The 12,982-nt window shown below is 36.0% G+C and overlaps 1 protein-coding gene across 2 annotated transcripts in view; it reads right to left on the bottom strand.

The window, feature by feature from the left end:
- Positions 1-714: 714 nt before the first annotated feature.
- Positions 715-12,982, bottom strand: part of LOC144375083 (uncharacterized) — a 47,379-nt gene continuing 35,111 nt past the window's right edge. Inside the window, exons 3-4 of one of the 2 annotated variants that reach the window (XM_078038597.1) lie at positions 4,812-4,887; positions 715-2,943 (exon numbers count right to left, since the gene is read on the bottom strand). The gene's annotated coding sequence lies outside the window, so the exon portion shown is untranslated. The remainder of the gene's footprint in view (positions 2,944-4,811; positions 4,888-12,982) is intronic. The other variant, XM_078038598.1, reaches the window with a different exon arrangement.

The raw sequence follows: 12,982 nt of genomic DNA, 5'->3' as shown, positions 1-12,982 counted from the left end.
CACTACCTCAAATTTCTGTATTTTTCCTTCCGTTGCTCCTGGAATTGATTCATTCATCCCCAAAATAAAAATCTTACCATTTAAAAATCGCATTCAGTTTTAACTTAAGCGATTGGCCTCTCCCTCTTTATTGTCTTGGGCAGGGTGAGAACACACAGCTTGGGGGAAGGTACAAAATTCCTAGAAAACATGTTTGAAAGGCACTGTTTTCCATCAGTGTTGTTCACTAAATTAAGGCATTAGTGCACAGAACTTTACACCCCTCCTCAACCTGCACCCACACCCCTTCTTCTTAAGTGGTAGGCTAAAGATGGTAAAATAAAAGGTTACTTAATGAGCTGAAGCATAGGAAAGGCTTGAAACAGTAGCAGACCACATTGAACCCTTGCCCTAAATGTTACTATAATTACTGTTATCTCAAACTGATGTGAAAATCTGAAGCCTGAAACAAAACCAGTGATTCTGATAATCACATTTCATACTGCAGTAATATCAGCACTCCTGTAACCTGTTCAGAGCTGCTTGCTTACAGGTGTTTCTCTGACTAGGTGGGGGGAGGTGTTTTGGGTTTTTTTGGGTATTTTAAATCTCAAAACATCTGGTGTGGCAAAGGAGGCCAACTTCCCCTTGGAAGAAACAAAGTCCCACTTGCAGAAATATAAGAACGTTTGAACAAGAGTAAAAATTAACAAGGAAATGCAGGACTCCAGTGGAAAGGGTTTTAGGTTCAAATTTTAAATTACATAATACGTATGCATTTTTTGTTTAGGCAGATTTAGAACTATTTTTTTAAGTGAAATTGCAATGCAAACAAGTTCATTAAGTGAAACTATGGATGCTTCCAGTCCTTATCAAAATACAATTGGCCCTCTGTATCCTCTGGCTCAGCATCCACAGACTGAACAACATAGATTGGAAGTACTTTTTCTTTAAAACAAAGCGAACAAAGAAACTGACCCTGTACTCAACATGTACATTTTTTTCTTGTCATTATTCTATAACTACAGGCTAACAACTATTTTCATAGCATTTACATTGTATTAGCCATTATAAACAATCTAGAGATGTTTAAGGTTCATGAGAGGATGTGCCTGGGTAATATGCAAATACAGTGATATTTTATATAAGGGACTTGAGCATCTGCAAAATTTTGATGACTGGGGTGGGGGATTCTGGAATCAATTCCCTAGGATACTACTGAGGGACAGCTGTAACCAAAAGTAGTAGAAATGATTGGAAGTATTTAACTTAAAATTCATGTCTAAGTTTTAACTTCCTAAATAAGACTATCAAAGAAAAAATGCATGGTCAAAACATAGATTCCCTTGGGTTGGGGTTGTGGCTCATCAGTAAAGCTCACCTAGCCTGCAAGTCCCTGGGTTCAATCCTCAGCACCACATATAAATAAATAAAATAAAGGATTCCCTTGCCAACAAGAAAGTTCCTAACTTTTATAAACATAGCTTGGATATCTCCAGTACAGATGTTCAACTTTTCATAATTCTGAATTACTGAAATATATGTATAATTGCATTAAAATATCCAAATTCTGATTCCCTGGATCAAAGGATACAATTTATCAATTACTTTGAATTTCATAATTCGACATTTAAAATAAATGGGAATTTGAATATAATGGCATTTGGAGCTGCCAGTGAAAAGAAAAGTTGAGGACTACTCAGCCATTTAGTGACCAAAGGGAACTTGCTTGAGTAAAGTTCTTCTGATTCTTGAAAATGCAGGTTGAGAATTAAAATAAGGGGAGGAATGGCAAATGTGAAGTACAGTCTCACTTCCTCCAGATATTGCTTGATTTCTTTTACATGTGAAAATATTTCACAGTTTACCAAAACAGAACTTCCAGCCAATGAGAATCAAAATAGCAATTTGTAATACTTCAAATTTTGCCTTAACTCCTGCTTGATATCTTTTTTTCCTTCAAAGTTTTGATTGGTTTAATAAAGAAGACACAAAAGACCTTAAAATTTTAAAAAATCATCTTAACATTATAATAGTTACTAAGGGATCTTAATTATAATAGCAGCTATCAATTGTTGAGCACCTCAATAATTGCTGTAGGTGCCTTATTGCATTATCTCATTATATGCAGTCATGCCAGTTATAAATTGCATTATTTACAATGGACTGATAAGGAAAATGAGGTAGGACTCTAGAGCCAGTCTTGCTATTGCTGGGTGTAGATATTAGCTCTTCCACTTATAAGCTGTGTCACCAGGCAGGTTACCTAACTTGCCAGTACCTCAGTTTCATAATCTATAAAATGGAGATAAGGCCAGATATTTCAGGATTACACGAAAAGATTCTTGGTACAAAGCTTAACCCAAATACTAAAAATATCAAGTATTTATATATATCAAGATGAGCGATTCAGTTCAATACTTACCTAGGAAATTTGCTACCAAATTGAGGAGGATGTGGGGACAAGAAAATGACAATTAATTCCTGGCATTATCTCTCCACCCTATACTGTTTGCTACATGCATTTTTACCATACTGTTTCATCACCCATGAAAAGGCCCCAACTTCTAGAAAAGATAGATATTCATACTTTTGGGTTTCCTAATAGTTGGAAGGAATCACCAAGAAAAGTCAAAACTGCAAGCTGATAAAGTACATCTGTTGGCAACAGTTTTAAATTATTCCTTATACAAAGAGCACTGATCATAAACACATGTACAACAGAAATTCAAATACTTAGTTTTTTTCTACCAGACCATAATAAAGAATTTCATGACCTCTTACTTAAATCCTCTAGCCTCCATACCCAGAAATATAAAAGAAAATAGCTCATATAATTGACATTCATTTAATACAGATTATATTAATGTAGGAGTGTGTCTTGCATGATGTAAGTCAGTACTTATGCCAGTGTACTTCTGATGATGTCCTCTAGCCTGGATGAACTTCAGCATCTGCCTGTACCTTTAAACAATATACATTTTTTAAGGTTTCAGTATTGGAAACTCAATTTATCTAACAATCCCAATTACTTATCACATATCAGGCATTCTATTAGGCATCAGGGTGAATACAAAATAATAATTTCACTGAGAGTATAAAAAAGCTAAGAAGCAGGCAAAAATTTTAATTCATTGAAATGCTCATGTTAAAAGCTGTCACCACCAATTAGATTGTATGTAGCTTAAGAACTAGGCTGTCAGAAGTGAAATGCTGCCAAATTCTGAGCATTTTATCCCTTCCAAGGATGTATTTAAAATATGGTCTTACTTCACCATCCAAATTTAGGTATGTTCCCAGTAGATGCCAAGGGTAACAAGGTCTCTCTTTACAAAAAGGATTCTTTGCACAGCAGATTCACTTATAAAATGTTTTGTTCAAAGGCTGAACCCATCCAATATGCAATAAATTTTTAAAAATAAGTTTACCTTTCTAGTACCTAAATCTAGTCTAATGTAAAAAGGCTGAAACTTCCCAAAACTTTTCTAAGAAGCAAGACCCCACACAAGCCTTTTTATTTGGGGAAAACCACCAGTCCCAATACAAGATTTTAATAAACTTGACAACCAGTAACTACAGTATATTTATCTGTGTAAATTACAGGGTTGGTAACAGATTCTCCATTATCAACCTCAAAGTAGTGAAGTTATTTGGGTAAAAAGAAATAGACTTACGAAACTAGGAATGTATTAGTTATGGTGGCTTTCTATCTTCCTAAAATTGGCAGTGCCTTTGTTCACAGCCTCTCTAGCTCCTCTGACCACACCTCTCCCTTTCCTTCTTTCTTCTCCAGAGCGAGCCAGGGTGCCATTTTGCATAGGGGTATCACAGGAGGGCCTTTCCTTAGCTGCGCTCCCTCTACTGAGACATCTCACAGCCTGTCATAGATACATGGTATTCCAGCAGAGGGAGAACAGTGTGTGTGTGTGTGTGTGTGTGTGTGTGTGTGTGTGTGTGTAATAAATTGAGTTCATCAGCTCAGTGGCTGGACCTTCTGACAATCAAGTGCAAAATTAGAAATAATAAGGGCACTTGCAACAGTGGAGACTTAAGATGAGGGGTGCCCATCTCTTAGAAGATGATAAACACACTCATTCTACACAAATGTGTCATCTGCCAAGCAGTTCGTTTTCTTAGTCATATGTGTATAGTTGGGTATGAATTATACTAAAGAAATATCCATCAGTAATAGCAACGTGCTTGGAAAGACAAAGTTTTAAATCCACATATAAAAAGTAATAAATTATAAAAGGTAATAAATCATGAAGTGTAACCAATTCATAATGCCCAAGTATTGCCAGAGATATAATGCTGACCTATTATATGGTAAACCTGATTTCAAATCTTGATTAGGACTTAACTTCTTTAGGTTAAGTAATTTTTTAAAAATTGAGAGAAGGGTTTACATTTTAAAAAAGAAATGGAAAAATTGGACCAACAATCAGCTATAAAAGAAAGCCAACCATATAGTTTTAGTGCGCTACCTCAGATGCAATAAAATGCAAAGATCAGATACACTATGAAAAATAATTTCCTATGTCACCTTTGTACCGACAAAGCTTTCACTAAAACTGACTGTAAATATCACCATTCTTAAAGGTCCAGAAATTAAGAGCATGGGTTCTAGGGCCATCTCCCAGGATGAATCCCACTTCAACCTCTTACTAGCTGTATTGCTCTGGGGAAATCACTCAACCTCTCTGTATCTGTTTCTTCATCTATAAAATGAATAAAATAAGAGTATCTACTTTATGAGGAATACTAAAAAAATTAATGATGCAAAATTACATTGCATTGGGCTGGGGATGTGGCTCAAGCGGCAACGTGCTTACCTGGCCTGCGCAGGGCACTGGGTTCGATCCTCAGCACCACATAAAAATAAAATAAAGATGTTGTGTCCACTGAAAACTAAAAAAAAAAAATATTAAAAAATTCTCTCTCTCTCTTGCATTGCATCAGCTATCAGCACCATGTCAGTCATTTAGTAAGTGCCAACTATAATGTGTCCACACTATGCCATCAGATAGTCTTGTTGAAGTGAAATAAATGAAAACTTCTCTCCAGGCATTTAAGGCTCTCTACAGGTTGCCCTCCCCTCAGCTCCACCACATCTATCTGTTGTTCAGTTGTCTCCTGTAGGTACTCTCTGGTCCAACCAAAAGATCCAATCCATAGTTTCCAATATGCTCCCCTCTCCTGCTCTCAACTTCCAAGCCTTTGCTCATAGAGGTCACTCCACCTATAATATGGGTGAAATCCTCCAGACCAATCAAGTCCCCTCTCAAATTCTATTTGTTTAGCAAAATCTCCCTCCCACCAAGCACAGGGGAACCCCACCACTAAATCACATAATTTTATGGACTGGGTCAAGAACACATCCTCTGAAATCAAGGTGGCAATGGGAGCACTTAGTCTCCTAGGAATGAAAAGTTTGGCCTCCTAGTGGGTCACTGGGAACCTGGACCTCACCTCCCAAACCCTAGTACATAGTTTCAGATAGGTCCCCAAGCTGGTTGAAAAACCCCTAAAGCTGAATCCAGGACAAATGATGCCAGGTACTAGTACAGGGTGGGAGGAATGACACAGAGGTTTCTTCCCTCGTCCTCAGCGAAGTTCCAGCTCTAAGCAAAGACACAGATCCAGGAAACATGGCACCCTGATTTTCCATATACTTTCTTTGCACCCTCATTACGCAACCTGTCTGGATTTGTATTGCTTCTCAAAGGGCAGATTGTACCAGATAAACTTGTAATCCTTTTCCATTCCCAAAGGAAAGCCTTCCTTTTCTTAGTAGAGGTAAAAGGGCTATAGAATTACAGATTGAACTATTTTTCAGTAATATGTGTGAATGACTATGAATGGATAGAGTTCCCTGTCTTTTCCTTCCCTTAAGTGTACACACATACACATACACACACACACACACACACACACACACACACACACACACACACCCCACAAAAATAAAATAAATTCTCCTAAACTGGGCTGGAGGTGGCAGGGAGGAAAAGGAGGAAGAGGATGAAGAAGAAGAGGAGGAAGAAAATTCTCATATAATGAGAATGACTTTTTAGATGTACTGGTCCCTAAACCTTTCTTCCCAAAGTACAAAATTTTTACACTCTCCTAGCCATTCTAGTTTTAAATAATATCAAAAATGGATCATAATAAAGTTTCTGACCTTTTCCTTTTATAACTCATAATCTCTTTTGGTCAACATAAAATCTTCAGGACCCAGAGACCTTATCCTTCTTTCCACTGAATCCCTCACCCCAAATCTGATCTAAGTGAATGAAATTCAGGAGCAGAAAAGGGGAACTAAAAAAAATGCTACAGGTGAAATGTGTCTTTGAAGCTTTCCAAAGCTTCCTGCCTCTCCACTTGAGAAGACAGTTATTCTCACAAAGACTTAGCAATCCTAAGTGGGTTAGAATCTGACTTGTCAGGTATTCTTGAAAAACAGAGCCAAATAGATAAACTGTACCTCACTGAAATTAAACTTTTGTTCTTAAAGGACACCATCAAGAAAGTGAAGAGGCCACCCAGAGAACAGAGAATTTTTTTTTTTGTAAATCATTTATCTGATAAGAGATTTATCTGATAAGAGAAAGACATCTTACATCTCACGTCTTTCTAAGATGAGTAACTCAATTATTAATATTGGTAAAGAATCTCAACAGACATTTTTCCAGAGAAGACAATGTAAATGACCAACAAGAAAATGCAAAGATACTTAAAATCAGTAGTCATTAGGAAAATGCAAATCAAAACTATAAAACAAGGGCTGGGCTTATTGCCTAGCATGGTAAGGCACTGGGTTTGATCCCCAGCACCTTATAAAAATAAATAAACAAAATAAAGGTATTGTGTCTATTTACAACTAAAAAGAAATATCAGAAAACAAAGCTGTAAGAGAGAGCCTTTCACACCCATTATGATGGCTGTAGTGAAAAAATGACAAAAGAATAGAAATGTTAAGAGTGTCAACAGTATGTAAAGGAACTGGAACTCTCCTACATTGCGGGGAGACAGTGGGGGGATGTAAAATAGTACAGCTAGTGTGGAAAGAAGTTTAGTAGCCACTTAAAAGTTAAAATTAAAATAACCATGTCATTCAGCAATTCCGCTTCTATGTGTATATTCAGAAGAATTAAAAGCAGGGCTGGGGTGGTGGCTCAGTGATAGAGAACTTGCCTAGCATGTGTGAGGCCCTGGGTTCCATTCTTGGCACCACATATAAATAAGGAAAATAAAAGTCTATCGACAACTAAAAAAAATTTTAAAAAAGAAGAATTAAGGGCTGGGGATGTGGCTCAAGCGGTAGCGCGCTCGCCTGGCATGCGTGCAGCCCGGGTTCGATCCTCAGCACCACATACCAACAAAGATGTTGTGTCCGCCGAGAACTAAAAAAAATAAATATTAAAAATTCTCTCTCTCTCTCTCTCTCTCTCCTCTCTCACTCTCTCTTTAAAAAAAAAAAAAAAGAAGAATTAAAAGCCGAGACTCAGACACTTACATGCAAATGTTCATTAGCCACATTATTTGTAATAGCCAAACTGTAGAAACAACCCAATTGTTCATCAACTGATGAACAGATAAGCAAATTGTATATATTCATACAAGGAATATCTATCTTTTAATAACATTCCTTCACTCCATAAAAAGGAACAAAGCACAAGATACATGAATAAACCTTGAAATCATACTTAAGTAAAATAAAGTCAGACAAAAATTATTACACATATTACACAATTTCATTTATATGAATTATCAAGAATAGGCAAATTCCTAGAAACAGAAGACAAATTGTTGATTTCCAGGATCCAGGGGAAGGGAATATGAGGAGTCACTGCTTAATGGGAAAGGGGTATCCTTTAGGGATGCTAAAAATGTTCTGGACCTAGACAGAGGTGATGGTTGCACATATGTGAATACACTAAAAATCTTTAAAAAGCTGCACACTTTAAGTGCAAACATCTATGATATCTTATCTACATCTCAATAAAACTATTTTTGTAAAGCCAACAGTAAAATGTGAAAAACTTCACAAAGAATTCCAGATTGACCCAATATCCCTGATGAACAAAGATGCAAAAATTCTCAATAAAATTCTGGCAAATTGTAAACAAAAACATTAAAAACATAGTGCACATGATAAAGTGTAGTTCATCCCAGAGATGCAATGTTGGTTCAACATATGGATATCAATAAACATAATTCATCATATTAACAGACTTAAAAACAAGACTCACATGATCATCTCAGTGGATGCAGAAAAAGCATTTGACAAAACATAGCACCCTTCATGTTCAAAACACTAGAAAAATTAGGGATAGTAGGAACATACCTCAACATTGTAAAAGCTATATATGCTAAACCCAAGGCCAGCATCATTCTAAATGGAGAAAAATTGAAAGCATTCCCTCTAAAAACTGGAACAAGCAAGGATGTCCTCTTTTACCACTTCTATTCAACATCATCTTTGAAACTCTAGCCAGAGCAATTAGAAGAAAGAAATTAAAGGGATACAAATAGATAAAGAAGAGCTCAAACTATCCTTATTTGCTGATGACATGATTCTATATCTAGATGATCCAAAAAATTCCACTGGCAAACTTCTAGAATTAATAAATGAATTCAACAAAGTAGCAGGATATAAAAGCACCAACCCATAAATCAAATGCATTCCTATACATCAGCGATGAATCCACTGAAAAAGAAATTAGGAAAATTACCCCCATTCACAATAGCCTCAAAAACAACAACAACAAAAAAAACCTGGGACTCAATCTAACAAAAGAGGTGAAAGACCTCTACAATGAAAACTAAAGAAAGAAATTGAAGAAAACCTGAAGATGGAAAGATCTTCCATGCTCCTGGATAGGCAAAATTAATATTGTCAAATGATGATACTAACAAAAGTGTTATACAGATTTAATGCAATTCCAATTAAAATCCCAATGACATTCTTCATACATACAATAGAAAAAGCAATCATAAAATTTATTTGAAACAATAAGAGACCCAGAATATCTAAAACAATCCTTAGCAAGAAAAGTAAAACAGGAAGCATCACAATACTAGACCTTAAACTATACTACAGAGCTACAGTAACAAAAACGGCATGGTATTGACACCAAAATGGACTTGTAGACCAGTGGTACAGAATAGAAGACACAGAGACAAAAGCACATAAATACAGTTGTGTCATACCATACAAAGGTGCCAAAAACATTCACTGGAGAAAAGACAGCCTATTTAACAAATGGTGCTGACAAAACTGGGAATCCATATGTAGCAAAATGAAATCAAACCTCTCTCTCTCTCACACTGCACAAAAATCAGCTCAAAGTGCATCAAGGATTTAGGCACTAGAACAGAAGACCCTGAACCTAATAGAAGAAAAAATAGGCCCAAATCTTCACTATGTCGGTCTAGGATCTGACTTCCTTAACAAGACTCCTAAAGCGCAAGAAGTAAAATTAAGAATCAATAAATGGGATGGATTCAAATTAAAAAGCTTCTTCTCAGCAAAGGAAAACAATCAAAAATGTAAGGAAAGAGCCTACAAAATAGACCTCTGATAATTAATGCACCTCTGATAATTAATCTCTAGGATACACACAGAACCCAAAAAACTTAACAACAAAAAAACAAATAATCCAGTCAATAAATGAACTAAGAAACTGGACACTTCACAGAAGAAATACAATCCATCAACAAATATATGAAAAAGTGTTCAACATCTTAGCAATTAGAGAAATGCAATCAAAACTACACTAAGATTTCATCTCACTACTATCAGAATGGCAATCACCAAGAATACAGGCAGGGGCTGGGGTTGTAGCTCAGTGGTAGAGCGTTCACCTAGTATGTGCAAGGCCCTGGGTTTGATCCTCAGCACCACATAAAAATAAATAAATAAAATAAAGATATTTTTTTAAAAAATAATATGGTCAACAATAATGTTGGCAAGGATGTGGGGAAAAAGGTACACTCATACTTGTTGGTGGGACTACACATTGGTACAACCACTCTGGAAAGCAATGTGGAGATTCCTCAGAAAACTGGGAATGGAACCACCTTTTGACCCATCTATCCCACTCCTTGGTTTATACCCAAAGGACTTAAAATCAGCACACTACAGTAATGCAGCCACATCAATGTTTATAGCAGTTAAATTTACAATAGCTAAACTGCGGAACCAACCTAGGTGTCCTTCATTAGATGACTGGATAAAGAAAATGTGGTATATGTACTCAATGGAATATTACTCAGCTTTAAAGAACAATGAAATGGCATTTTCCAGTAAATGAATGCAGCTGGAAAATATGCTAAATGAAATAAGCCAATTCACAAACCAAAGGCAGAATGGTTCCTCTAATACTCGGATGCTAATTCACAATAAGGAGTGTGCATGAGAGGGGCGGGGCCCTCTAAGGAAGAATAGCATTACCTTAGATTAGGTAGAGGGATGTGAAGGGAGGAGAGGGGAGGGGATGTGGGTGTAGGAAAGATAGTAGGATGAAACAAACATATTACTTACGTGTATATGTGACTGCATGACCAATATGATTCTATAACATGTACACTCAGAAAAATGAGAAATTATATCCCATCTATGTGTGATATATCAAAGTGCATAAATGCATTCTACTGTCATGTCATGTGTAACTAATTAAAACAAATTTAAAAGTTTTAAAAAGAAGGAAAAAAAAAAAAGAATTCCAGATTGACTTCTCTTGAAAACAGCATTTTCACCAGCCACAGCACTCTTCACGGCAACTGGGGGTGGGAGCTAAAACTAGCCCTGGAATCCATTTCTGCTATTTCCTAACTCTAGGCCTTGGCAGAACACTTTTTGACTCTACCTCAGTTCCTTTGTAAAAGGGAGGACCTTGATAGTATCTACTCCATCAGGTTGTTACGAGAGCCAAAGAACTCATATGCTTAGGACAGTCAGTGTCTGGCACATAGTGACTGCTCAGCAGCTATTCGTTACTTTTGTATTTTATGCTATCTCAACCTCGAATAAGAGGCATTCTGGCACATTTTGCTTTTCAACTACAAAAGTTTTTACAAATAAAAGTATGGCATATAACAGCAATCCACAAGAAAGCAGTAGTAAGACCACAAAATATTAATTTTAAAAATCAGCATGCAACTGGGTGTAGGCACACGCCTTAATCCCAGCAGCTTAAGAGGCTGAGGGAAGAGGATCACAAGTTCAAAGCCATCTCAGTAACTTACTGAGACCCTGTTTCAAAATAAAAAGGCCTGAGGATGTGGCTCAAAGGTTAAGTGCCCCTGGGTTCAATCCCTGGTACCCGCCCCAAATTAAGGTGCAAAAAATACCATACATATAATGTATCCATTTTTGTGAAAAAGTGATGATGATGGTGGTAGTGATTGTGACTGATGATAAGCCTATGCACTGAAAAAGTCTTGATAACTCTCAAGAGTTATGAGGAGCAGAGGGTAAAAGAATTAAAGAAACTTTGATTATTTTTTCATTGTAAAGGAGCTTTATAAAATATTTAAATTTTTAACAATATGATTTTATAATCAGCAGTCATATAATAAGGATATCTGATAAAAGAAAAAGAAACCCTAATTTTGATACTTCTGGTCTATGATCACAAAACTCCATCAGGTCAATAGTGGTATCACAGAGACTAGTTCCTTTGCTTTGAAACTAAATTTTCAACTTGTACTTCCAAAGCACCAATCTTTCTTCAGGGCCCAACCTTTTTCCACTCTCATTGACCATAAAAGACTCCACTCTAGCTTAATCAGCTACTTGTAACCAAGATAAGAAAAAAAAAATATGAAATTTCTTCTGAATACCATTATCTTTCTTTTCTTAGATAAGGTAAAATTCAATAAAATAAAATTCAACATTTTAACCATTTTAAAATTGCAATTTAATGACATTTTAGTATATTCATGATATGGTACAACAAACACCATTATATAGATCCAGAACATTTTCCCTACCCCAGAAAGAACCCCATTCCGTGAAACAGTCACTCTTCAATCTCCTAACTCATATTCTCTAGGAAATCACATCTGCTTTCTGTCTCTGAATTTGCACCTATTACAGGTATTTCATACAAACAAAATCATATAATATGTGGCCTTTTGTGTCTGGCTTCCTTCATTTAGTATGTTTTCATGGTTTATCTATGCTGGAGTTATGTTATCAGTCTTTCACTTCTTTTTATGGCTGAATAATACAGAAGACTCCTCTTTAATCACAGTTACACTTTCTGCAGTTTCAACTTTAGTCTGAAAATATTAAATAGAAAATTCTAGAAACAATTCATAAATATAAACTGTTCACAGTTCTGAGTATATGATGAAGTCTTCAGTTATCTTGCTCTGACCTGGCCAGCATGTGAATAATCCTTTTGTCCAGTGTATCCACAAAGTATATGCTACTGGCCTGGAAGTCACTTATAGGCTGTCTCAGTTATCACAGTGTTGCAGTTATTGTGTTCAAATAACCCTCACACAGTAGTCTAACAATATTTCACAATGCCTGATATTCATCTTACCTCATCTCACCAGGTAGGCAATTGTATCATATCATCACAAGAAGCAAGTTGAGTACAGTATAATAAGCAGTTTTGAGAAGTAGGGAGACCATATTTGCTTAAGTTTTATTACCATCTTATTATTTTTTATTTTATTATTGTTAATTTCTTTTAAAAAACATTTTCTTAGATGAAAAGATTGACCTTTATTTTATTCATTTATTTATATGTGATGCTGAGAATTGAACCCACATGCTAGGCAAGCGTTCTACCACTGAGCCTCAATCCCAGTCCCATTGTTAATTTCTTATTATACGTAATTCATAAATTAAGCTTTATCACAGGTCTGTATGTATAAAAAAACATAGTATTTATAATAAAAGTTTGGTATTATTTGTGGTTTCTAGCATTCACTGGAGTCTTGGAACACATCCCCTCTGGATAAAGTAGGGAATTGCTCTATTCCA

This window comes from Ictidomys tridecemlineatus, chromosome 2, assembly GCF_052094955.1.
Source record: "Ictidomys tridecemlineatus isolate mIctTri1 chromosome 2, mIctTri1.hap1, whole genome shotgun sequence".
NCBI classification, from domain to species: Eukaryota; Metazoa; Chordata; class Mammalia; order Rodentia; family Sciuridae; genus Ictidomys; species Ictidomys tridecemlineatus.
This window is presented reverse-complemented; position numbering and strand designations above follow the sequence as displayed.